The sequence below is a fragment of the Mesoplodon mirus genome, assembly GCF_964341445.2.
Source record: "Mesoplodon mirus genome assembly, chromosome: 13".
Taxonomy (NCBI): domain Eukaryota; kingdom Metazoa; phylum Chordata; class Mammalia; order Artiodactyla; family Ziphiidae; genus Mesoplodon; species Mesoplodon mirus.
Window position 1 is genome coordinate 28,222,312 of NC_138989.1, and position 20,822 is coordinate 28,243,133.

General features: G+C 48.1%; 1 protein-coding gene across 1 annotated transcript in view; it reads right to left on the bottom strand.

Annotated features, from left to right (window-relative positions):
• LDLRAD4 (low density lipoprotein receptor class A domain containing 4) overlaps window positions 1-20,822 on the bottom strand; it is a 288,423-nt gene that overhangs the window by 238,719 nt on the left and 28,882 nt on the right. The window contains 1 exon segment of the mRNA XM_082639952.1: window positions 5,527-5,615. The gene's annotated coding sequence lies outside the window, so the exon portion shown is untranslated.

Here is a 20,822-nt window from a genome sequence, read left to right on the forward strand (position 1 = left end):
AACCCCAGCAGATGGGGTCCCCTCTTGTGTTGTCACACAATTTACTAAGCGGACCCCTCTCCTCCTCTGCCCGTCCTCTTCAATCCTGCCAACACCTCCCTCTCCCGACACTCACTATGCTTCCAAAATGATTTTCCCGAATTAAATGAACTTTACCTCATGCTCTATTGCAAAAGCTCTTAACCTTTCTGGAGGTCAAAATCTTACCGAGAATCCCATCAAAGCCCTGGCCTTCTCTGAAGGAACAGGCACAATTTCCAGGAATTCACATATGTCCTGGGTCCCATGGGGGTTAAAAGCCTCTGCCCAGTGGCTGCCTCCTTCCATTTCCTTCCTGCATTGAATCTGAGAAACACTGGGCAACCGACCTCCATCTGTTAGAATTATGTAACTCTAACAAATGTCAAGAATCCTTAAGGACTCCTTTTGAAGGGATGGCCCACCGAACCCGCTGGTATTAAGGCTCGAAGCGGAGGCCACCTCACAGAGACTCAGGAGGCCCAGCCAGCCAGACACGCAGCAGCCTTGGAGGACGCCCTCCCAGATCACGACCCCCGTGCCCGGCACCTGCCCTCGCACGTGCACCGGTGTGACTTTGTGGGGATCGCTGAGGCTCTGTTTGCTACAGTTGGCATCCGCTGCCACAGGCACATCCTCACAAGAGCCTGACCTTGGTGAGCACATTCACACGTGAGCGCCGTTCACCCAGATGACACCCGCCGGGGCGGACGGGCAGGAAGATAGATAGGCGCTGCCCCCACCCCACGGGCTGCAGGAGCCGCCTCACCCACACACACAGATCGAGCCCACGAAGCCACATTTTTGAGCTGCTGCTGAGAATCCCATAAAAAGCAATGCTATTTCTAACCTCCCGCACCATGGAAAAATACACACGCCACCAAGCAACCCAGAATCTCTGATTTATTTTTATACTCTCCCCCATGCCCCCCACCTTTACCTCCCCGACAAAATTTTTACGTGGAAAATTTGCTAGCTTTTTAGCAGTTTAACGCTGTGCTAGGCACTGACTGATGAAATTGCTGTGTTTCAGTTTAAAGCGAAACATAAAGGTGTTTTTCTAATACGACTCTGAATGTCTACTTAATAACAAAATAATATAGTCTAACAATAGAAGGACAGCATCCAACACACAGGCAGAGAAAATTCCCAAGTTCCCAGGCCACAGACAGAAACAGCAGAGGTAACAAGGTTCTCTTCCCAGCCTCTAAAAGTGGTGTCCTGCCTGCTGGCCTTCCTCTTTGCATTGCTAGGTTTTCCTAACTCAAACACGGCACATGGCATCCCTGATGCCCTTGCTGAGTTCCAATTTTTCTCAGTGCCAGTCTTAACCTTAAAGTGGAAGAATGAGGGAAAAGCAGTGAGATGGGGCTCAGATCTGAGTCCCCTTATGCTGCACAGACATGGGGTGGGCAGGAGGAAGGGAGGAGGAGGAGAAGAGAGAGGAAGCAGGAGGTGGAAGGGCCTGAATGAGGCCTAGAGAACCCAGAAACTCTATCACAAGCCAAGAGGGACCCTGGAACTAGTCTACCTGGGATCTGTCCCAGGACCCCTCCCACTGGAAACCTTGGTGTCACTTCCTTGATGACAACCTGGAAGGCGAGACAGGCACCAACCCACCACTGTCCAGCTTCTCACACAGCCAGGATGTCTTGGTGCAGCCTCTGAATGACCCCAACCTAACTGTAAGGCAGAGTTTAAATCCTCCTTCAAGTTAGGGAACTCCCAGCACAAACCTTTCATGGTTTAATCGACTTTACTGGACACTGGCAAAAATACATCTGGAGAAAATAAGCATTCCTGTAGACAGTGTAGACAGCAGAGACTTACACTCAGAGGTGATGCTTCTCGCAACACTACTGATCCTCTGTGATGTACCTTGAAAATTTAAATTTAACACAAAGACAGAAGTCCAGGTCAGATTGCATCACCTGTATCTACGGTTATTTTTTGACTGCTAGACCATCTTCCCACTGGGATCACAGGTCTCACAATGCAGGACTCCCACTTGGCTCCCCGGTCCTCACCATCTACTTCAGATCCCTTAAGGACCTTGAAGGAAACAAAAAAAAAAGAGATGGGACTTTCCCCATCTGAACCTTTCTCACCTGTGCTGAGAGCCAACCCGGTCTAAGTCTCACAAAGAGGACAGGAAAAGGTGCAAAAAGCTCGAATTAATGGTTTGTTTGCCTCCATCCCAGCGGCTTTGTGCTCGGACAGGGCACAGGCAATCCACCCACCTGACTCCAGCAAGATGTCCCATGAAATTACTCAGCAAACCTCCTTAGTCCTGCAAGAGGATGGAAAGCTCCGCCCCTTTTCTCTTCCTCTGATCCGGCCAGCCATGGTCCTTGGGTAAGAGCTGGCATTTGGATGGAAAACAATAACTGACATTTCATCAAGCTCCTACTACGCACTGAATGCTGAGTTAGGCATCTTCACAATAATTCCACAAAACAATTACTATCCTACTTAAAGATGAGAAAACCTGAAACTCAGAGGAGGTTAGGACTTGCCAGAGTAACAAAGTGAGTAAAAGCACAGAATTCGAGCCAAAGGCCATGTTTCCAAATATACCTTACAGATATGATAAGGCAAAGAGGGACTGGTCTTCAGATTTATCAAGGAGGTCAAAATTTTGAAATACATTTAATAACAACCTAGACATGGGGACCCAACCCGATTTTACAACCAAGGCCAAAAAAATCCACTGTACAGTAAGACAGGCACATTCTGCAGTTAACAAAAAGCCCAGAATTCCTCGGGCCTTCCCATCCCAGCAGACAGTGCAGAGTGGTAATGCCTCCAGTCTGTCCTATCAGGAATGTCTCCCGGTCCAGCCGTGAGCTTTAAGAGACAGAATTTTACAAGTAACAGAACAAATATAAATTCCAGGACAATCAGCTGTAAGAACCTATCTTAGAGGTGTGAAAGCTCTTACAACACCTCAGAACCCAAGTATGTGCCTGGAAATGACCTGTACGGCACAAGGTGACATGCAGTTCTGCAGAAAGGAATCTGTTATTAACTGCTGTTATGTTCAGAAGGAGCAATGCACTTAACTTTTAATTTAAAATCCATATACAGTAATGTAGTCAAGAAAAAGTTTTCCATTACCAATTCTGAAAGTTGCTTAAAATAGCTGACAGAATGAGGTAACTCCATATACGGGAGAGAATAGGGTAGTTATGTAATTTGCAAGATTTCTACTTCTGTCAAAATTCTGCAAATCAAGCTGCATAGTCCTTAGGGGCAGAGTCCAGTGGTGTGTTCAGTTACCCAGTAAAATTCTACATGAAGACAGTTCAGTTTTTGGTGGGCAAAGTCAAAGAGGACTACATCTGAGATGATGATGAGAAACCACGCTGTGCCCACACTCTCTCTGGCTCTGGTATAGACAAGCTGCCACCTCCTGCTTCGAGCTGGTGATGGGTATGCCAATTTATGGAAGAAAAATGGCGCACCTCAGCAATACCATGTCTGGGAAGGTAAGGGATTCTCAAACATCATGCTGTCCTGTCAGGTAATGAAGAACCACGTGAACAAAAAGTGTTCCATCAGTCACTGACCACTGGCGAGGCGTGCGGCCTGAGTGCCCCCCACGGAAGCTTACCACCCACCCTGTGAGAGCCTACTGAATGGGCTCCACATTTGCAGATCCCTGATTGTGAAATCCACTCAGGAAAGAACTACGTAGGAACTGCACCCAACAGTGACTCAGAGAGTCTGTTAAGTACCGCATGGTTCTGAGCACCTACAATTTCAGGAAGCTTCCAACCTGTGAAAAGTCCACATAAGTTCAAGGGTCTGTGTGCCTTAGTGAGGAAGCACATTAAATCCCTCGTGATTCTCCAACTGCCTCATCTATTTCCAACAACCACCATGAATGAAAAGGCTTGGGTAAGCTCTGAAAGCCTCCAGGGGGATCTCCATCAATCATTTCCTCTGACGAAAGTCTCACTGAACTCCTCCTAGTTAGCAGGCACCATTTCAAGCCCTGGAGGAAAAAACAAGTGGGAGGGAGGGACATTCTTGCCCTTATAAAGCTTACATTCTAGTAAGGAATATGGCATAAACAATGAGTCATGCCTGGCACATTAAAAATTTAGGGGAGGGACTTCCCTGGTGGTGCAGTGGTTAAGAACCCCCCTGCCAATGCAGGGGACATGGGTTCGAGCCCTGGCCGGGGAAGATCCCACATGACGCGTAGCAATTAAGTCCATGCGCCACAACTACTGAGCCTGCGCTCTAGAGCCCGCAAGCCACAACTACTGAGCCCACGTGCCGCAACTACTGAAGCCCGCGCACCTAGAGCCCATGCTCTGCAACAAGAGAAGCCACCACAATGAGAAGCCAGCACACCACAACAAGGAGTAGCCCCCACTCGCCACAACTAGAGAAAGCCCACGCGCAGCAACGAAGACCCAACACAGCCAAAAATAATAAAGAAAATAAATAAATTTTTAAAAAATTTAGTGGAAAAGAACCTTATGTTGTATAGAATGTTTTCACTTTGCTGAAGACTCTCATATATTTCTTCATCTGATGTTCTCCACAGCCTGGCAATTAGGCAGGACAGGAATCACTAAAATACTTAAGAGTTGACAAAATAGAGGCAAAGAGAGGTGAAGAGACATGCTAAAGGGTAAAGCTGGGCAGGCAAGCTGAGGCAGGTAGGATGCTCCTGGTACCACCCCCCGCCAGGCACCTTCACTAACTGTCCCCCACTGGGGCTGGCTCTGAATTGGGCTTTGGGTCTGAGGATGCCCAGAGGTGACCAAAACGTGTGTCATCTAAGCTTCTACTTCCAGATACCCTGAAATTTATACCCCAGGCCACTTACACCCCACCCTTCAAGAAGAAACACAAAGGAACACAAACACAGCAAATTAGGAGGTCAACGCCCCCCTACAGTACAAATCACGTGTGCTACCGACACACAGAGAGGAAAACCTGCTCACTTGCTGTTACAACAGCCAGGAGAAAGAGAAGTTGACATCCGTTCAGTGTGCGCTACATGCTGGGTGCTGTATGAAGCATGGTGGCTCATCACGTCCCATGGCAATCCCGTGATTATTCCCATTTTATGTAGTTGGAAACCAAGCAGAACAAAAAATTTAGAATGAGAAAGAAAGAATCCCATTTCTCACCAATCTTAAACGTTTTTAAACATCTGGGTATTAAATGCTCAGGCTCAGCAATAAATAGAAATTGAATAGTAAGATTATTTTCCTTCAGATATTCTAGTAAATCTAGAAATATGTATTTTATATACATTCACAGCCCACTATGAATACACTTGGGTATTAAACAAAAAAGAAAAGTCACATTTAATCTGATATCATACAACTTTCCTCCAATCACAAAAAGTTACATTGGGAAGATAGTTTTTGCACCTAGGAGTTGGGACCACTTTCTTGAGAGGGACACAATCTTAGAACAGTCAGTGCTGTGACAAGCTCTGCTTCACAAACATTATCAAAGAGAAGAGTCTCAAGCTCTACTCACCTTTTAAGCTGTTATGAAAACTGACGCGAGTTTCTGAAAACGGTCCAATCAGGAGATGGCACTTTGATGTTACAGATATAGAGCTTGAACTGCTGAAAGGAAAAATAAAGAATTCCAGTGAACCATTTCTTGGTTTCTTTAAGTGTACCATCCCCTTCTCCAAGTTCTGAAAAATACTTGAGGACTGTCACAATAAAAGGCACAGATACCAAAATGAATAAAATAAGCATCATATAATGAACAGAGAAGAGAAGACCCCCAGCACACAATCTGGGTACAGGGTATGACTGAACTGGGGATAAATTCTCCAGCAGCCACAGGGCCACCAGGTTCTCAGCTTCCAATCAAAGGACACACACTTGTTCCTTCAAAGTCACAGGCTTTTTCTCCAACAAGGGGTCATGAACATGTAATTGACAATGTCTTTATTGGATTAGGAATTTTTTAAATTATAGACATCCTAAATATGGCTGTCTGAAGAACCCAAAGTATCTGTCGACCACATGGATCCACCAATCCTTAACTATAAAGGGAGGCAGGCCCAGCAGCACTTTTTCCTCCCCTGAAACACGTTTAATTTTGTGGGAGCAACAGTGACCCCTGCTTAGTGAAGACCCAGCTAAGGTGACAACTTCTGTGATTGTGTCTGCTAGGCCATCTTAACCCCTGCCCTCCACCCTGTTGGCAGGACGTCCTCCCGACTCTGTCTGGTTCCAGTTCACACAATCTGTCACCAGCATCCTCCTCCCAGCCTGATGAGTACGCTGTCCTTCTCGCCACTCCAGGTCATGTCAGGTGACCGCCTCAGGCCTGACAAAGCAGTACCAGGTAAACTCAGTGGGCTCTGCCTCAGACGGCACAAGCACCTCTCAGCACCCAGCTGGCCAATGTGCAGAATTACACTCTGGTCCAAGGGTGAATAAGCCACCATCTGTCTAGCTTGTGTGCTGCAATGTACTCTCCAGGAGACTTGCACCCCGAAGCATGTTCCTGCCATATGTCACTCCTGAGTGATCAGCCAATGCTAAGACATCCAGATAAAAAATGACTGCGTCTAGCCAGAGGACCCTGTGAAATTCCTGTGGACATCCACCCCCAAACACATGAGCCAGACGCCCCACTGCTTTTATGTAACTCCTTCCTACCAATGTGGTGAACCTACAAACATTACTTTGTCCTCCTGACTTTTACCTATACTGAGAGAAGAAAACAACCCACTTCCGACTTTCCGGATGACAGTTTTATTCCTCAACTGGGACTACTCTCATCAGTCTTCCTGAGATTCAAATGCTGATTTCTAGGGAACAGAAGTCAGTGGAATAACCAGAAATGTATGTGGTGGATAGAATTCTAAGGTGACCCCCAGTGGGGCCACACCTTTGCATAATTCCCTCCTGTTGAGTGCAGGCAGAACCAAAAGAACATGACAAAAGTAATGGGATGAACCAAAAGAACATGACAAAAGTAATGGGATGCCATTCCCTTGATCAGGTTACGCTATGTAAGACTCCACGTCAGCCTACTAGAAAGTGAGGGACTCCCTTTCTGGTTTTGAAGAAGTGAGCGGCCATGTCTGAAGGGCCTGTGAGGGGGCCACACGGCAAGGAAATGCAAGGGCCTCTAGGAGCCAAGAACAGTCCCCAGCTGACGGCAGCAAAGAAACAGGGACATCAGACCTACAGTTACAAGGAACTGAATTCTGCCCACTTAAATGAGCTTAGAAGTGGATTCTTCCCCCACTCACACCTCCAGAAGAGAACACAACTGGGCTGAGAGCTTGTCTGCAGCCTTCTGAAATCCTGAGCAGAGAACCAACTAAGCCATTCTCACACTCCCAACCCATGGAAACTGTAAAATAATATGTGAGTATTGGTTTAAGCTATTATGTTTTTGGTCATTTGTTTTGCAGCAATAGTAAATAAATTTAATTTGGCAATTAATTAAATATAGGAGTATATAAAACACATCTGTATGTATTAAATGCACACGTAACTAACACATTAAAACAGCCCTCCCTACCGCCTCATCCATCCATAAGCAAAAACTCATTTCTCCTACTTGACTATGAGCTCTCTGTGGGCAAGAACCAACATCACCATGACCCTGGCATCACCAAGACTGTGAAGAGCATGTGGCACGTAGGGGGCTTCTCTGGTAGCGCAGTGGTTAAGAATCCGCCTGCCAATGCAGGGGACACGGGCTCGAGCCCTGGACCAGGAAGATCGCACATGCCGTGGAGCAACTAAGCCTGTGCGCCACAACTACTGAGCCTGCGCTCTAGAGCCCGTGAGCCACAACTACTGAAGCCTGTGCGCCTAGAGCCTGTGCTCTGCAATGAGAAGCCACCGCAATGAGAAGCCCGCACACCGTAACGCAGAGTGGCAAGCCCGTGAACAAAGAGTGGCAAGCCCGTGCGCAGCAACTAAGACCCAGCGCAGTCAAAAATAATAAATAAAATAAATAAGTTTATTTTTTAAAAAAAGAGTATGTGGCACGTGGGATGCCCTTAATATATTTTTTAAATAAGCCAAATTAAAAGAATTATGATTTGTCAATTTCTAGTTACTGCAATAGGCCAAAACAATAGAATTTGTGCAATCCTTCAAAGCAGAGCTCAGAGCCTCAAAATTAATGTCAAAATAGGTGGAAGATACTAAGCCTCATATTCTACCCCCAAATGATGAGTGGATAATTTCTCCGGGACTGGTTATGTCATTTTACCTGTGAACCTGAGTCACTGCTTAGAAATTTTGCTCCACAGTTATCGCTTTTGCTAAATATCCTTGCCCCTTCTTGGGCATTTAGCTATCAGCTGAAGGTTAAAGACAAAAAAATTCCCTAAGAAAATTTCCAAAGTAAGAATGTGTGAATCACTCTTCTTTTTAAAATAAATTTTTATTTATTTATTTATTTTTGGCTGCGTTGGGTCTTCGTTGCTGCGCGCTGGCTTTCTCTAGTTGCGGCGAGCGGGGGCTGCTCCTCGTTGTGGTGCGCGGGCTTCTCACTGCGGTGGCTTCTCTTGTTGCGGAGCACAGGCTTCAATAGTTGTGGAGTGTGGGCTTCAGCAGTTGTGGCTCGCGGGCTCTAGAGTGCAGGCTCAGTAGTTGTGGCCCACGGGCTTAGTTGCTCTGCGGCATGTGGGATCTTCCCGGACCAGGGCCTGAACCCGTATCCCCTGAAATGGCAGGTGGATTCTTAACCTCTGTGCCACCAGGGAAGCCCATGTGCATCACTCTTAATTTTCCATTTGTATTGATAATTCATTCCCAACCACAACGGAAAATCCTGTGTAGGTCAAATGCCCTGACTCTAATTCTGAAACAAAATGCTTATGTCAACTTCATGACAACCTATTTCAAAGGTTCTTTAAGATTTTTTATTTTTAAACTGCTGACTTGTAATTCTTTTAAGCAAGATTTTATTTAAGCTCTGCTTAAAATAAAAGTTGAATGCATAAATCATCCAGTTTCTGCTATCCTTGAGAGGTAAATTATTGGTTTTTTAATTACAAAGAATATTACAACTCAAGTTGTGTCTATTTTAGATGTCAAAAGAACTAGTATAATAAAAGGGAGATTTAAAAATATTCAAATCAGTTAAATTACTGAAGGGAGTACAAAATAAAAACTCCATTCATTACAGAAGCACATCATACTCTCTTAAAATCTATACTCAAGATCTTATTATAAAAAAGAAATCTTATTATATATTCTTACTCCCTCATAAATCACTCAATAAACCTGAACATTATCTCCAACGTTTATCCCTTGGTGCTCAGCCTCTCAGGAAGCAGAATGCTCACACTCAAACCAAGAAAAACTAAAAACACCAGTTCCATGACATATGAGGCAGAGAATTTCAATAAACTCACCACTTCTCAGCATAATTTTAACTCTCTTGGGCCCATCTCTATGTGTGAAAATAGCCAATGACCCACAGCAGGGAACTGGAGGGGTCACTGAGTGACCCCTCCCCAGGCAGAGGAAGAAACAGACCCAGAGGACAGAACCCACCCAGTTCCCTCCACCCTCAGCTCTAGTAAGTGCAGGCCTTTTCCATCATCTCACAAAGCACAGCTCCACACAAAGCCCAATGCTTCAGAGAAAGAAAACTGCGCAAGAATATTACACCCAGGAAACTAAGCCTTTGCAAGAGTGGTTCACTCAAGAGAATTAGTAAGCACAGGCGCTCACACAATGTGCTGGCGGCGGTCCTCCTGTAGCATGCCCCGTGCTCCGAGCACCTGCGGAGGGTCCTGCTGGGCTGAGGATGTCACCAGCCCCAAACCGCCTCCTGAAAGCCACCTCCTGACCCGTTTCCAGCAGTCAGTGGCTGCAGCTGGGGAGCCGGTGAGAAGCAGGGCGAGAAGCGGCGGGGCGCTGGTATCCCTGCAGAGGAGCACGCGGACAGGGCCCCTCGCACTGGAGGGGCCCACACGAGGGGCAGAAGGCTGAACTCACGGGGGAAGTGAGGCACGATCCTTCTTAACCCTCACAACCTCCTCGCTTTCTCTAAGGTAACAGAATACTGAGGTTGGGAGAGAAGCCCGGCCCCGGATCCTGGGTCACAGGAGGAGGGGCCCCTGAGAACACGACGTCCCCGGGGACAAGGGCAGGGTCTCCGCCATGGGCGGCCGGTCTGTGGGACGGGGACGAGCACGAAGCCGTAAGTGTGGACTTCAGTTACGGAAAGACGAGGGTAACAGAAGGCGTCTCCTACCTAAACTGTCGCGGAACGCAGAGGCGGCCAGCGGCACGGCCCGAATGGACGCAGGACCAGGCGCAGGCCGCATCCGGTCCTCCGACCACGCAAGGGTCGTTTTCTCCCTGGGGCCAAGTTGTTCCAGAGGAAATGGACCGGGGTGGTGCCGGCCTCCTGGGAGCCAAGCCGAGCCCAGGGCAGCCCCTGCACAGGCCGGGCCCACAGCAGGAGCTGCCTCCAGAGAAAGGTCGGGCCTTCTCAGAGCAAACGGCCAGTCACCTGAGGCGAAACTGCACAGGATGGCGTCCTATCTCCGTTCCGCTCTGGACCGACTGCCTCGAGCTGTTCAGAAGCTCCATCGCCCAACCTTACACAGGCCAGAACCACCTGTTAGGGAACCAGGCCATGACCACCAGGGAAACGCTGCACTGCGATGCCACACCATGGCCGACATGGCAGCCGTGCCGCGCTTCTGAGGCGCACGCAAGCACGCAAGCACACGCACGCCCACAGGGGAGCACGCACACGGGGGCGCGCACGCATTTGCGCACATGCAGCAGGGGCTTAAAAGCCCTTAGGGCGGAGGCTTCCGGATCCCAAAAGCGATACATAAACGTCCCCAAGCCAGAAGAACAAAAGTTTTCAGCAAAGCTAGAAAGAGCACCTTAAGGAAACATCAAAAAAGATGCCGGTTTCCTTTAAGTGATGTTCTGGTCCAAGGGGGTTAGCTTCCTGCTTACAACTGACCCTTGAACAGGGGTTTGAGCGGCAGGTCCGCTCAAATGCGGGTTTTTTCCAGCTTCCACTTTACAGATCTTTAAGGTCACTAAGTGTGGGGGAAAGTCTGTGTTGGAGTAGAGGTCACAGCGTGAGGAATCAAAAGGAGGAGGGTCCGAGTCCTGATTCCACCCAAACTGTGCATCTTCCTGCCCTTGGGCCATTACCCGCCCATCCCTTTGTTTCGGGGACAGTTCGCGGGTTGGCGCCCCAACCCCAGATGCTTGATTTCCAAACTCAAGGGAAGAAGAAAGGCAAAGCCCGACGCCTCCACAAAGATCACCAAGCACTTGAACAGAAGTGTGACGAGGACCGCAGGACGTCAAGGTCCTTCTCTGATCTGGAGCCGTGCTGTCTGGTGTCCGGGCCTCCTGGAAGGGTCTCTCATCCAGCTGTCCTCTGTACAAGAGGCCTTGCACACATCCAAATGCAGATGCTGTGGACCACGTGGGCGGGCCAGAGTCCTGACCCCCAAAGGCTGGGTGGGGTTGGGGCCACAGCAGGCTCAACCCAGGCTGGGGAAGCAGCGGCGTTTTGAAGACCCCTTATGTCCCAAACTTCCTGCAACGTGCTCTCAAAAAATAAGGAAAACCTAGGTTGTCATTCCCCTAAAAACCCAAAATGTAACGGGAAGCAGGACAGACACAAGCAAGCCTGTGCTGTCACAATAAAATGTCAAGACCAGTTTTCATAAGCCAGAGATAAAAACTGTCCTCCATTTTTTACCGACCTCTGTTAATAGTTAACATCCAAAACAAACACAGTTCTTGGTAGAGAGCTGTTCCTATGAGCCGGGTCCCTGGTCCTGGGAGGGAGCGGATGCTCAACACCAGGAAGAGACGGGAGGCAGGAAGCAGCAACCTGAGCGCGTCCAAACCCACCCGAACCCCTGGACCAGCATCAGGCAGTCAGGTGCACGAGCGCCAGATGCGACTCAGCACCACTCCCACCCCCGGGCACCTGCAGGTGGAGGCGGCCGGACCGTGGAGGCGCCCGTGCGGGCGCATCCCCGCAAAGCTGGAAGGAGGCCAGGGGGTAAGAGGAGGGTCTTTGGGGGAGGTTCCGGAACAAGGACAGGTGCTGAGCAGAGTGAACGAGGACGAGGGTACCGGAAATGAAGTCGGAGAGGCCGTGGGCCTGGGGCTCGTACGTAGTCGTAGGGACTGGCTTTGACTGGAGAGGAAGGAGGAGCCGTCATTCCACAAGGGCTTCCACATCTCAACACCCGGGCCCTGGGCCAGATGCTGAGGCCACGGGAAGAGGCAAAATCAGGCTCTTCCACCCTCAGTGGCGGCTACGGTCTCCATTCAGTGGGCTGAGTAGTGGGGGCCCGGGAGCCAGCGTCCTGTCAGCTCCTCTCCACCCTTTACTCACACAGATGCTGAGCCTTCACCACGGCAACCAGAGATACAGGAGGTCCTAAAAGTGTCCAAACCAGCATGAAGCAAATTAAGTTCAAGATCATTTTAGTCTTGACTATACCTCACTGAATTCTAAATATTTAAGTCTATCAACGGTAGTATGATAGTTCTATATTAACTACAAAGGTTTGAAAATCATAACATCCTATTTCCCAGCATTTCTGAACAGCAAAAAAATGTTTACTGTTCACTGATATCTAGATACGAATTTGTCATTTTGGTAAATTGAGCCAATAATAAACATCTATGCTTGGTCTTTCTCCTTCATTAAACTACACAGACTATATCTTGTAATACTTCCTCCATAACCCCTCCATAATATTAGTCACGTTGTACTTTCATTTTTAATGCAATATATGTGTGCATGTATATGCATACATACCTATATACACATGCATAATAAATACACATGCATATACATGTATATACATACACATACACTGAGTTGTGATAGTAAATATTTATATATACTTATCACATGTATAGCTTAAAAGTTTCGGAAACTACTCAGCCTTACTATGTGACCTACATTCTACCTTCCGTTGCAAGTCACTTCTTTAAATTGCTGGTTGTGAACTAATAAAATGAGTTCATGACTTGCCAATTAGTTGGGACTGGTAGTTCTCAAACCCTGGTCTGGGCACTTAAATAACTAAGGCACTTAATTAATGACTATTAATGAATTAACAACCCCATGTTCATCACAACATCAGCTGTCCCCTCCTGTTCCCCCTACCCTCCCAACCCACAGAGAAGAGCAAACTCCTGTCTACCAGGAAACCTTTAGGGTGTCCTGAAGGACCATCCCTCACAGCACAGCCCTGCAGACTAACCAGAAAGCAGAAAGGAGCCAAACAGAAGTCACCCATCTGCATGATCTGTGCATAAGCTCTTCACATAAAGTCTGGGATCCAGTATCCTGAAATAACTTAATGAAAACACATTCTACTGCTAAAGGATCTTTGCCTTTGGCTTTCAATGCTTCGATAAACTTGTAGATGGTCATTAAAATAGGCCCAGCATGGGCACTACTTTGTACCCTAGAGCAGGACAGATTCACACTCAGCTGGTCTGCAGTGAGCCCCAAGAGTCTGCATTTCTTACGAGCTCCCAGAGGTCCCACTGTGGTGACCCAGTAACAAAGCACTGGACAGCCCTGGTCGTTGGCAGGTCAAGATCCCCCCTTAGGGCTTCCCAGGTGGCGCAGTGGTTGAGAATCCGCCTGCCGATGCAGGGGACACGGGTTCGTGCCCCGGTCCGGGAAGATCCCACATGCCACGGAGCAGCTGGGCCCATGAGCCATGGCCGCTGAGCCTGCGCATCCGGAGCCTGTGCTCCACAACGGGAGAGGCCACAGCTGTGAGAGGCCCGCGTACCGCAAAAAAAAAAAAAAAAAAATCCCCCCTTAGCCCCCTAATAATATGTGTTCATTGCACAGCAGACCCCTCAGCAGAGAGCACCTGCTTGAAGGCAGGTATTCAGGTGACACCCACAGCATGTTCATGTTGGCTTCAGGTGACGGGAGCACCACTGGTGGTGATGGAAGGGCCATCTGGCCAGAGTGGAGGTCAGCACCCAGGTGAGGGAGTGAAAGAATGCAGGGCCAGGCCCAGTGCAGAAACCTATAAACCGCCCAAGGATGAAAAGAGACATCTGTTTGTAAGTAACTCAGACACAACAACTCGGATACACTACACGTGAGCCATGTTCCATCAGATGGGCTCACGAGAGCTGCAGCAGCTGGGAAACGTATGCTGATGATGAAACCATTGTTCAAAGAAACATCCATCTACCCCATTTTATGTGAAAGAAATACAGATACTCCCAATACTCCCATGTTAATCAATCATTTTAATTGAAAATAGGTACATGGTTCTACTACCTCATTAGAGGTCAAGTTTGTTAGAGGTCAACGTCTGGTGGTAAAGACTGGTTGGTCATCAGCCATTTGCTTATATTCCATTAGGTCACAGTTTTTTCTTAAAAAATTACCACACTCCTCTTCATTTTAGACTATTCTTAGAAAATATTTCCCAACATTTTCTCCATGAGATCATCAAAAAATAATTATTGAAGTTGAAATTCTACCCACTTGGAAGCAACTATTAACCAGAGCCTGGACATACTGTTCTTCATGCTACTGAATTAATAAGGGTAAAAATAAAATTCCAGAAAACCTACACAACTCAGCCTTCTCTTATTTGAGGCCATGGAGTCTTTCATCGTTCTTGTGGGTTTCATTAAACTAAGCACAGGACACTGTAAACTGATTTGCTAGTTTCCATACTTGCTGCCAAATTTCCACTTCTGCAAAACCGATTTCAACCAGAAAAAAAAGTAAAGCTAATCTTCTAGCTCTTCACATGGTCCAATTTATTCAGAATGTGGGGTAAAAAGTTGGAAGAAAGGAAATCAATCATTGGCAAATAATGCAAATGTTAATTTATTACCTTTATTATTTTAATCACTACATTGTCTCAGATCATTTCCTCCTCTGAGTTCTGGAAAGCTTTAAAAACATGAACACTGCCAAACAATGACCTTGTTATAAGCCAAAGTTCAGTTATTTTAAGGAATTTACTACCTTTTAGCTGAAGGAGTTCTCCTGAAAATCCTTCCAAACCACCAACTTTGTTAAGAATTTATACAGGTTTACAATATAATACTGCATAGCTTCTAAACGTTTTAAGAGTTTTACTCTGTGCATTACTTTAGCCTTTAACAAAGCAGTACAACCTAAGATTAATGACATAGGTGAGGGGAGGGGAGATAGGGAAAGCAGGAAGTGACTTTAGCACAGAAACGCTAGTTACAGAGAATCAAGCCAAGGGCAGGATGCGATGTGTGCGGGATGCTTCAGCTGCAAAGTACCAGAAGGAAGAGTAGTTTTGAAAGCATAACATTTTGCATCCACTGACTTATCAAAATATCCCTCTTCCTCAGCGTCTTCAACAGTAAACTCACATAAGCACCAAGTTTTCAGATCCTCAGATGAAATTAAATCCACTTAGCCAGAACCCAAACAGCTGAGAAATTCAAATAATTGGAATTTTTGTGAGAAGGAAAATCATTACAACCACAAGACCTTAACACACAAAACGACTGGCCAACTTCCCAGTTACAGTGGTTGCCAGGACCAGGAGGGAGAGGGGAGAGGAAGGGAGGGCCAAGCCAAGGGCAGAAAGCCAGAGGAAAGGGACCAGATGCCCCCATTTGGAGAAAACTGAGGCATAGGGAGAGGAACAGACTGAGGGGAAAGGCCAGGAGTCAGCCCTGTCTGCAACCATCCTCAGAGGCACAAAATATCCTGCCACTGACGAAGAAGGTGACAGAAATCACTGTGACGCTGTGGGCTCAGCTTGAAAAGCACGAGAATAAAAAGTCTGGTGAAAGAATGCCCTGGTCTGCACGAGACTTAAACCCAAACTCAGAAAGGACAGTTAGTTTACATCCATTAATCCCATACTTCGCCACCTCCCTCTTCCCTTTGACATCCATAAATTTGTTACAATCTGCCATACATAAAATAGGTAAGCAACAAGGATTTACTGTATAGCACAGGGAATTGTAGCCACCATCTTGTAATAACCTATAATGGAATATAACCTACAAAAAACCCACAAAAACAAAACCGAAGCACTGTGCTGTACATCTGAAACTAACACAATATTGTAAATCACCTATACTTTAATGAAAAAACACAAAACAAAAAACTGACAGTTAGTGACTCACAATCCAAAGCAAGCCACTACCTGGGCCCCAGCACAGCCGCTGGATGCTGCTGCTCGCGCAGGGGCGGCCCCAACCTCCCGAGAGCTGACAGACAACAAGGATGAACGGGACGAGGCTAAGGGGCACCCACGTCTGAAGGGAGGGTGGCTGGTCTCAAGCTACAAGGCAACAGGAGTCAGGTCTGAGCGCAGGGAAGCATCCCAGGCATGCGAGCTGCACAGGTTGTTTTTAGAAAGTGAATTATCATGCGTAGGCTGCCCCTGGAAACCTCCACAATTCCTGAGAAAACTGTCCTTGTTCTTCTCAAATCCCACCACGTGTGAAGGGGGACTGGTGCCGCTGCTTCCAAACAAGCGAGACAGACCACCTTCTGGTGACTGTCGTGCTGCAGGCCTGTGTGTGCGCACACGGGCGCACGCACACACACATGCCTCCGGGGCCTGCAAGTACAGTTTCCAAAAGTAACAAACATTTCTTTGATAATTTAAAAGTGCATGACTCTACATGATCACATGCAGAAGCTGTTTCAAATACACTTAATTATTGGGGTCTTTTTGCAAATACAGGTGTAACTGAAGACCGCAACTCAATTTCAGAAGTCATCTCCGTAACTCAGACTTGCAGACCGAGGAGCTTCTACTAGCCTCCCACTTGCCACAGGCACCCTGCTGATTGCGGCCAAGACCTTGGCCAGGACTCGGGAGATGAGGTTATTCCATGTGCAAGAGGATTTATTGGGCGGTAAGCACAGAAGATTTTCAATCTCACTGGAACAGAACAATTGCAGTCTTAGATTTGCTCTTACTCAGAATTCCGTTCATGTCAATTCTACAACTAAGTCAGTGACTCCCACCCTTTGGGGTTGGGATGAAACTGTAGCTAATGCCGGAAGGCAACCCCAAGAAGGGTGGGGCCAGGAGCCCTGCAGGACCTCCGGGCTGAGTGTGCTTTAAAGCAGCTCCCTGCCTTCCATGTACAAGCTGTTGCCAGCTACCATCTCAATGTGAACATCACTTCTGGCAGCTTTCCTTTGATCTAAGACCATTGTTTGGCAATTAAAAAACAACTCATTCTCAGCCACACCCAGCAGAAGCCCAGACCTGGAGTCAGCAGCCACCGCAGACCCTCAGAATTCTTCCGGCCTCTGGACATAGCAGCATCACGCAGGAAAGAAAGGAAAAGGCGAAAGCCCGAGTGTGTGGCCTTCCTCAGTTTGTGGCATGCACTCATCCCCCAGACTATCTGAGCAGAAGAATAAAGCAAATGTCCTGCCCTCAGGGAGCCCATCGTCTGCTTGGGAGTCTCCAGCCTCGAGCGAGTAGCAGGAAGATTTAACACTCTGTAGCAAAATGGCCTTTTATGCTTCTGGGTCCAAAGGAACCCAGAAGGGGGTGGGGTCTGGGCAAGTGCTACTCCCTCCGGCCCGGACCCTGCCTCCTGGGCACTGTCTCAGCTCCCCTGAGTCAGAATCTCTAGGAATCTGCATTTCAACAAGCTCCCCAAATAATTAGTAAACATACCCGACATGTGGAAAACAGAGGTCTAAACCCAAATTAAACTGACCTGTGTGAGGGAGGGAGGGAGGCAGCTCAGCAGTCAGAGGTGGGAGGAGATGCGGGGCTCAGGGCAGCTGAGTGAGGACTGACAGCGAGCCACCCCACCTGGGTGACCGCAGGACCCATGAAAGACCGAGGAAGCGACTGGGGAGGGGGGAGTTCACATCCTGGGTACATACTCCATCCCCAAATGACTGAGGGAGGCCCTCTTACCTTTCCTGGTGATGTAACTGCTCTGAAAAAACAGAGAAGAGGCCTGCCCTGCCCTGAGTGTCTGGAGCAGCTCATTCCAGCAGCTGAAGATGAGCCCAGAGGAGCACGCTCCTCTCAGGGCGACATGTGGCTGCACAGCCAAGGAGGGTGGCCTCCAGGCAGAGGGGCCAGGAAGGGTGTGGTCTGTTGGGTGGCGCTAGAGAAACAGGGTGCCACAGGCTGCAGAGGGAGAGGGGCCAGAGAAAGAGCCCCAAGCCAGGCCACAGTGACCACGTGGTCAGCTGTGTGTCGTTCTGGGGGTCCCAGACCAGGAGCATCAGCTTCCCTGGGGAACACGTGAGAACAAAGTCTCAAGCTCCACTCGCCACCTGCCAGTTCAGAAACTCTGCATTTTAAGGAGCCCTCCAGGTGATTCTGACACACACTGAAATCTGAGATCCTCTCGCTAAAGCACATAAAGGACACTCAAGGAGGGGAGAGAAAAACCAGAGGTCAAAGGCACAGTGGTCTTGGGACTTCCCTGGTGGCGTAGTGGCTAAGAATCTGCCTGACAATACAGGGGACACGGGTTCAAGCCCTGGTCTGGGAAGATCCCACATGCTGCGGAGCAACTAAGCCCGTGCGCCACAACAACTGAGCCTGCGCTCTAGAGTCCATGAGCCACAACTACTGAAGCCTGAGTGCCACAACTAGTGAAGCCCATGCACCTAGAGCCCGTGCTCCCAACAAGAGAAGCCACCGCAGTGAGAAGCCTGTGCACCGCAACTAAGAATAGCCCCCGCTCGCCACAACTAGAGAAAGCCCGCGCACAGCAACAGTGACCCAACGCAGCCAAAAATTAATTAATTAATTAATTAATTATTTTTTAAAAAGGCACAGCGGTCTGTCCCGAGGCTGTTGTGAAAGTCCAAGCAAGAAACACTGGGACTCAAAGGCAGTAACTATGAGTAAGAATGGAAATGGTCAGGTGAAAAAATACTCAGAAGTAAAACCACAGGACTTGGTGACATGGAGATAGACTAGACGTGCAGGGAGGAGGGGGCAGAGCCTGGCTAGGGCACCCAGCTTTAGGTCAGGTAAAAGAAAAGAGAGCTTTTATGTCATTGCACAGACAAGTCCTACCAACGTCTGCCTCAACTTTGAAACACTCAAGTCTGTTACAAGCCACCTTGGGATCCTCCAGATTCAGGAAGATTGTACTTTAAATGCTTTTATACAACAGCACAGGTGTGACACGCACTCAGGTGTCTTCTCCAGCTACATTCTCCAGCAAGGATCTCAAGAAGCTTTATAAACAGAAATCAATCCAGATTCAGTCTTGGAAGAAGAGAAAGGCTACAGAACTTCACACAATCCAAGTGTAGCCACTTGCAGAGAAAAGTAGGAAACAATGCTTGACACTCACCCTAATTCTGAATAGAAAGGAAACAGCACAGTGTCTAATACAAAACACATGTTAAAGGCTTCTCTGACCAAGAATGTCATTTACCCAAGTTATTGGGCTCAGGATATGTATGAAAAACGTCCATTCTTAATTAGCTACACTCATGAAGGACACTGTGTAACTGAACAATGGCAAATACTTCAAAAATCATTCATTTCTGGCTTTATAAAATGATTTTACACTTATCATTAAATTTGGGTGTGTCTAATGTTCTGAGTATTTTCTTTTTGAAGAGGAGCAAGGCCCACTCTGAGGATGTGACTCCAGGGAGCTGGGAAGCCATCCAGTCTCCAGGCCGCATCCTTCCCTCGGCGGCTTACCTGGGAGCAGCAGGACCATCAGGCCTGCCTCCTCCTCGTCGTGCCCGCCATGCTGAGCCACAGTACGCCTGGCTGGAGCCCCACTATCTGTGAGCGCAGCCATCCACGAAGAAAGCTCGCAGGGCGGTCAGGAAGCCAGAGAAGGAACGGGGAGGGCAAGCCGTCCAGCCCAGAAGAGGAGGCTCACTGGGGTCTCAGTGGTGCCTGCAAACGGCTGTGGGCCCCATGTGGAAGAAAAGCCAACCTGCTCTGAATCACAGGCACATTTCAACCCATCTGCACTGGCCTTGAAGGGGCTGTGTTCGAGGTGATGAGCTCCCCGTCGGCAGGGAGATCCCAGCCATGGCTGGAGGGCTCCTTTTAGTCAAGTGACAGGAGGGACGTCACACTGATGGTGCAGGTGACCACTCCTGTCCATGAGACAGAAGGTCAAAAAAGACAAGGCAAGTCCTGGAGAGAAAGACATCTTTGCGGAGGGAAGGAAATCGTGGGAGAAAGAAGAGCAGCAACAAATAATCGGCCGAGTCCAAGATGCTACACGGAGCATCTCGCCATTTGCCACTATTGTCATGTGCCCCCTTCACCCCAAACACGAACAAATTTGTGTTTGTGTAACAAGTTTGTGTAAAACCACTACTACTCAGCCATTTGTCAAGCAGATTTGAGAAAGATTTGCCAAGCGCCCTAATCCATGTTAGCCATTTATGACCAAGCCAGGGTCCTGGGCAAAGAAGAGCTGGGGACATGCCCTGTTCACAGACATCCAGGGGCGTCAGCCAGGAGAACACGTTTGCTGTTGTGCTCAAAAGAAGCTGAGGGGCTTCTCTAGTGGCGCAGTGGTTAAGAATCCGCCTGCCAATGCAAGGGACAAGGGTTCGAGCCCTGGTCTGGGAAGAAACTACATGCCACGGAGCAACTAAGCCCGTGTGCCACAACTGTTGAGCCTGCGTGCCACAACTACTGAAGCCCGTGCACCTAGAGCCTGTGCTCCGCAACAGGAGAAGCCACTGCGTCACTGCGCAGTGCAACAAACAGTAGCCCGCTCGCTGCAACTAGAGAAAGTCCACGCGCAGCAACAAAAACCCAAAGCAGCCACACACACCAAAAAAAAAAAGCCTTATTAAAAAAAGGA